The 6979-nt window shown below is 41.2% G+C and overlaps 1 long non-coding RNA gene across 2 annotated transcripts; it reads right to left on the bottom strand.

The window, feature by feature from the left end:
- Positions 1–314: 314 nt before the first annotated feature.
- On the bottom strand, positions 315–3398 carry LOC105913686. Of its 2 annotated transcripts, none has more exons than XR_002676177.1 (2): positions 3219–3398; positions 315–1560 (listed from the first exon to the last, which is right to left on the bottom strand). It is a non-coding gene; the product is annotated as an uncharacterized LOC105913686 (long non-coding RNA). The 2 variants fall into 2 exon arrangements; XR_001163275.2 differs by having other exon boundaries at positions 315–654.
- Between the last annotated feature and the right edge of the window lie 3581 nt (positions 3399–6979).

The raw sequence follows: 6979 nt of genomic DNA, 5'->3' as shown, positions 1-6979 counted from the left end.
AAGATATAATACTATTATCTCTACCCATAGAAACATCTAGGTTGGTAATTCTAGAAATAATATTAGAATCTGAGATAGATGGGAACGATAAGCAATTACCTGGTTCCAGAGAATTTTTCTTAGCCACCAAATTCATTGCCTTCTCCATCAGGTTTACATCATCCATTGTAGTCGCTCTTTTACTTGACTTTTTCTCTAGTTTGCCACTGCCATAGGTTGCATCAGTAATCTCCTCAATGTCAATAACAGAATCGAGCGCTTGTAGGGACTTTGCCATTGCCATATTGGTAAAATTTTCTTTGAGAAGTCACCAGTGGATGAAAAGTCCCACCTGAATTTCATTAAACCACAGATGCCGGGCTAGCCGGTGATGGTTTTGGTGCAAAGCACCTTACAAGCGTTGGGCCATTGAACACCCAGAAGAACATGAGCATAAGGATACAACACCAGGGTACAACACAGAGAGGAGAGAAACACAACTCACTAACAATTCAATGACAAAGCACGACACAGCCGAAAAACAACCATCGATCGCTGGATAGCGCCACCATCGAACAACATGTTTGACAGTTATGCCGTAGCTGTTGCACCTTGCACCACCCTTCGTATTTTTAGCTTGCTCCAAGTCATGATCCATGAATATGATTGTATCATCTGCATATTGCAGAATAGATAACCCATCATCCACCAAATGAGGAATGACCCCTCTAATTTGGCCATCTTCCTTTGCTCTCTTAATCAAAATAGAGAGCATGTCTGCCACAATATTAAATAATATTGGTGATATAGGATCTCCTTGTCTAAGACTTTTTTTTTAGAAGTAGTGCCCAATGTCATCATTAACTTTGATGCCCACACTCCCTCCTGAAACAAAATTTTCAATCCATCTGCACCATTTTTGGTTAAACCCCTTAAGGCCTCGTTCGGCAGCAAAGGAATGGTTCCAGACCAGGAACGGTTCCAGGCCGGGATTCTCAACAGAGAACTCAAGATGATCAATCCTGAAATGAGAAGGATCGACTCTTCCCCAACAAATAAACTATCAACCTCCAGTTGAATTAATTTAATTAATTCATATATAATCAGTGGATCCGGCCCTTTCACTCATTCCCGGCGTGGAATTAATCCATCAGGAATGCTTCTAAGCAAGCAATTATCATGCGTTCGGCAGCAAAGGATTGGATCCTGTCACTTCAGTTCAAAACTTCAGCCATACACAATGTCACCATAAACTACAATGTTCAATTCACGTTGTTCAGATAAATATTTGCTGCAGGACATTGTTCACTGAAACTTTGTGAGAAAACAACTTCAGCCATACACAATTTTTAATCAAGTGAGAAAAACATGAATAACTACCAACATAGGAAACATCGTGAATTTCTCAGGTACGCGTTGTTGCATACCAAACATTTTTAATCAAATGAACCATTCCATCACTGACAGGAACCATGACATGACTCAGCATCTGGTAACATATAGTAGCATCTAGGAGAGAGTCTTGTTAATCCAAACTTGTAGAAGTAATCAATTACTTGCAGGAGGTAAACCGGCGAAGCCCTTCAACTCAATGGAAATGTAAGTGTTCCAGACGTGGAATTGTGACGACGAAAAAAAATGTCAGTTTTTATGCACAAGAATTGGCAATAAAAAAATGTCAGTTTTTATGCACAAGAATTGGCAATAAAAAAAATGTCATGTTTTAACACTTTAACTTGACTGAATTCATATCTTAAGTGTAAAAAAAGAGAAGAGCAACAGACGTGTGAAATCTTAACAAACATCTATTTTGAATGAAGCACAGCATCACAAGTTGATGTTAACTCAACTGAACTCATATCTGAAGCGTAAAAAAAGAAAAGTGCTAACAGACGCATGAAACATACAGAAAGAAACATTTGTTTCTGAACAAGGTAGAGCATCACAATTTGATGTTGAGTAACTCAACTTAATCCATATCTGAAGTGTAAAAAAAGGGGAGTGCTAACAGAAACAAGAAACATACAAAATTTGATTGAGGGCTGTTACAGGGAGAGTCCACTACGAAAGCATATTGGAATGGTCAGCCAAGAACAAAGTGTCATGGAGGACCAAATTACAAAGAACCTATGGTACAGGACAAACAAAAAATAACTGAAGTCTCTGGGCAGTGAATCAAAGTGTCAAAACTGAATTTTCTAAACTTAACAGTTAAGATGCTAGGCATGTGTTCTAAAATTATGCTAGGCATGTGTTCTAAGATGCAAAATTTTCATATACAGTATACTGACAATTGCGAAGTACGGAGTGTAATCAGATAGGTTCAGACACCAAGAAACATCTTGTATGAAAACTAAGAAACGTACAAAATCTCACATGTGAAAACCAAGAAACATACAGTCACGTTATCTGACACCACTTTGGTCGTCTCATAAAAAAGAAACTAGAAGATACAGCCAAAATACGAACTGCAGTCCAGTTTTCAGAAAAACAGATGTTACAATCTTCGCAGTTTATGGTGATTGATTCCATTGAATACGACAAAGTATCAGACAGTGTTAGCAATATGTCACTATCATGTCTAGCAAAATACAACTGAACATCAGCTGAAGTTAAGGATACAGCTTGACAGACTCTACCACCAAAAACTTAAGAATAGCTTGCTACGTACTGCAACAGTTTTGTATATTGACCATCAAGAGCAAGAGCATAGAAGTATTTGTTGGCTTGAAAGCAAAATGCATGTCCTACGGGTTCCTACCAGTGGTTGTCATACAAATTGAAAACCATAACTATACTGATGCTAGTTTCGATTTCTAAAGCAAAACTTCTACAAGAAAATCTACACACACACACCAGGGCCTGTGCTATCAGGTTCAGAGAATCACAGCACGCGGCAGCCACTACACACACAGTCATCGTGTTCCAATCCAAGCCCAAGCCACCATCAAAATCAAAAGCTTCCCCAGCAATAAGCAATAGCAATCCACAGAGTAGCATTGTGATTTACCAAAGCATAGCAAAGCAAAGGGGGCGCCTCCCCTAGAGAAAGAAACCCCCACTCCCAACTCCCTCCCCTCTCCCCTCTCCTCCGCCCACATGGCGCCCGAGGCGCAGGTCTCCTCATCACCCTCCCCCCTCGCCAGTTAACTCGCACGGACGCAGCTGCCGTCGGCGGCTGCTCCAAATCAAGAGACCAGAATAAGAAACGTGAGGGCGGGAGAGGAGGCACGGCTTACCGGCAAGAAGGGGACGGAGAGCGTGGACGTCAAACGGGATGCGGTTGTCGTCGCCGTCACTGTCGCAGTCGTGGCCATCGGGGATGTGCCGTGCCGCCACCTCGCGGCGCCGCCAGCTCCGCCTCGCGTCATCGCCTTGCCAGGATCCGTTCCGGGAGGGATGAGGTCGGGATGTCTTCCGGGCCGTGGAGGTGAGGAAATGGCCGTTCCTAGCATGTTTCGTTCCCGGGCCGGTCCAACCCGAACGGGCTTTTCGTTGCGGGCTGGTTTCCAATCCGGCTGGAAATAATACAGGTGGAACGGGCTGTTCCGAGCCTCATTGCGGGATAACCGAACGGGCCCTAATTCTTAAAGTTTGCTGAAGAAAAAGACCATTTTACTTTATCATAGGCCTTCTCGAAATCAATTCTGAGTATCACTCCATTAAATTTCTTTGAATGTAATTCATGAATGGTTTCATGTAAAATCACAACACCTTCCATAATATTTCTTCCAGGCATGAATGCTGTTTGAGAAGGTCTGACCACTTTGCTAGCCACTCCCATGAGTCTATTGGTAGCAACCTTAGTAAAAACTTTTAAAGCTTACATTAAGCAAGCATATGGGTCTATATTGTTGTATTTTTGTTGCCTCGGTTGTCTTTGGAAGTAGTGTGATTACTCCAAAATTGAGACTATGTAACGGGACACACCCTTCAAAAAAAATCTTTGAAAAGTGCCATCAAGTTCGATTTTATAATTTCCCAGAATACTTGGTAAAACTTTATAGGGAAACCATCAGGGCTGGGAGATTTATTATGTTCCATCGGAACACTGCCTCCTTTACTTCCTTCTCCGTGAAAGGTGCCGTGAGGAGGTTATTTTCCTCCTCTGATACCTGAGGTATGTCTTGATTATGACGTTCCATCAGGCTAAAATTATTTTCTTCTGGTGGTCCAAAAAGACCCTTATAATAATTTGTGATATACGCTTTTAATTCAGCATCACCAACAATAACTCCACTTCTTGCTCTAATTTGAAGATGTGTTGTTTTCTATGTTTACCATTAGCAACCAAATGAAAATATTGGGTATTATCATCCCCTTCCAAAAGGTCTTTGGTCTTGGCTCTCTTGTACCAATTTATCTCTTCTTCTCTCAACAACCGAATTAATCGTTCATTGAGATAGTGTTTTAAATTTAGCTCTTGGTCCGAGAGCATGTTGACTTTTGCCTTTTTATTAAGGTCATCAATCATCGAGACTAAAATCTTTTGCCCTTTTATTATGGCCTGATATATTTTTTGCCTAGCCTCTCAGGAATTGTCGGAGAGACCGTATTTTTTTTGCCATTTTTCCATGGCAGTAGCACCTCTGGTTTCCCCTTGCCATTTATAAGCAACTAGATTGTAAAACCATCCCTTACCAGCCAGCCACGTTCGAATTTGAACAGTGTTGGAGGCCTGTTATGAGAAGAGGCACCTGTGTTTAGTAATAACGGTGTATGGTTCGAATTACTCCTATCTTTTGCCTGAACAGTTGGAGAGGGAGTTTTTGCTCCCACTCAGTACTGACTAACACTATCTAGTTTCTTGAAGGTTGGGTCATCCCCACTACTCGCCCAAGTATAATGACGACAAGACATATCTATTTCCCTGAGATTTAACGATTGAATGACCATGTTATAAAGATCAGGCCATTTTGCATCAAAGTTGTCCTTATTTTTATCTTATGGACGACGCATAATGTTAAAATCTCCACCAATAATGTAAGGTAGAAATTCTTTACTACACAAATGGGCCATCTCTGTTAAAAATTTATCTTTATCATGCTGTTGTGCAGGTCCATAAACTGCAAACAAAGCCCATTTGAAGCCATCATTTTTATTGCGAAGTGTGAGTTTCACATAAAAATCAACCTCATTTATGGCCCCAATGTCAAACACTGGGAGATTAATGCCGAGGAGAATTCCCCCAGATCGCCCATGTGGTGCCATGCGGTGCCAAATATATTCTTTGCCACCACATAATTTTTTTAGGTCCCATCTGGGAAATGATCCCAACTCATTTCCACGAGGGCTATAAAATCAATTTGCTCCTCTTTAACCATATTTTCCAAATACCCATGTTTAGCCAAGTCCCCAAGACCTCCGATATTCCAGAAGATCCCTTTCATTTAAAACTTAGCTTAGATGGTGTTATTGGTTTTTTGGAAGTTGATCCCCCTTTGTTCATTTTTCCTAGAATTGGATTTTTTTCCTTCGAGGTGTCGCAACTAAATCACTACAAATGTGATCATAGACTTCCTCAAGCATATCCTCAACAAAACAGTAACTTAGTTGAGTGTCTAAAGTGTCCTCGTCATCCTCGTCCAGGTTAATCTTAGGGGAGGTTGACTTGTTGTTGCTATTACATTTTGCTGAGACGTTCAGACAACAATTGTGACATAAATGCTAGTCAATAATCTTGTCGAAAATGTCAACTTTGAATGGAGGTGGTACAATATTACTAATTGTTCAAAACATTGTTATTTTATTATCTTTTGAGGGAATTTTATTATTACTAAACCTGAATTTGGTAATCGGAGTTGCCACAATCCTTATGTACACTCACATACCAATCCCTACCACAATCCTTATGTACACCAACATACCAATCCCTACCATCACATATGAATCCAATTTTAAACTGCCAAGTCTAACTCAACTTGGGAGTGTGTTTACATGGTCAAGTGAGTTATCATAAAAGAAATTATTGATTTTATACATCATTCCATGGCTCAGGGCTAGGTGGATGTTATTTTCTATATTCAGTCATCATCTCCAAGTTCTATGTACTAACTCATGGATATCATGACTTGTGTGTGCAGAGTGTGGCCTACGATAGATCTAGTGCTCCAAAGGATTTCCAGGTCCGTGGACAGTACCAAGTATCACAAGAGGATTCAGACAAGGATTCAAATGTGATGACTACTTTAGGGGAGTTCTCTTATAACCTTGACAACAGCAATGCCCAGACCTTCCAACTAGAGAGAAGCGTCAATCCACAAGCTGTCAACATGGTTCGGTTTGAATTCTCCTCAAACCACGGGAACTCAGAACTTACATGCATCTATCGCTTCAGGGTGCATGGTAGAGAGCCTGGCACCCTCAGCATTGCAGCATGATGCCCTGATGGCCTGCTTTGTGAGTTGCATGCAGGGCTTCACAAGATTCCCACAGCTCATTTGCCAATGTGAGCATGGTTTAGCATTTAGTCAGCACTTCAGGCCCTATCAGAAAGTTCTAGGACAGGTGGGAGAGTAAATGCCAGAGCATGGCGCAAGGGAAGGTTGAGCTCATTACAAGGGTCTGGCACTGCACCTGTAATCCTGTATTGCTAAGGTTGATTTTAGTAGTCTTTAGCAGATTGTCACGAGCAGGTCCTGACGTTTTGTACCTAGCTAGATTTCTTATTCTATTATTTTACGACTCTGATCGTTACACTGTTCCTAGTTTGGTTTCCAATATGCTTGTTTGCAACTCCGGTTGCTCCATGCTACGATTGAATTGTAACAGTTAGAAAAACTGTAATGCACGTGGAGTTAAGGTGGCCGACACGTACATCTGCATGGTCGTAAGTTTTTGCATGAACAGGGATCCCACTGTTTTAATAAATTTTTTTAGGAAATCCGAAAGTTGTTTTTAGTCACGTACAAGCAGGTCGCCATGACTAGGGTGTGATGCGCTCACGTGGATCCGAAAGCTTTGTTGTTCCTGCTGTTGTGAATCAATGACACTTGTCATG

This window comes from Setaria italica, chromosome I (assembly GCF_000263155.2).
Source record: "Setaria italica strain Yugu1 chromosome I, Setaria_italica_v2.0, whole genome shotgun sequence".
Taxonomy (NCBI): Eukaryota; Viridiplantae; Streptophyta; class Magnoliopsida; order Poales; family Poaceae; genus Setaria; species Setaria italica.
The sequence above is the reverse complement of the archived record's forward strand: the minus strand, read 5'-3'. Positions and strand labels throughout refer to the sequence as shown.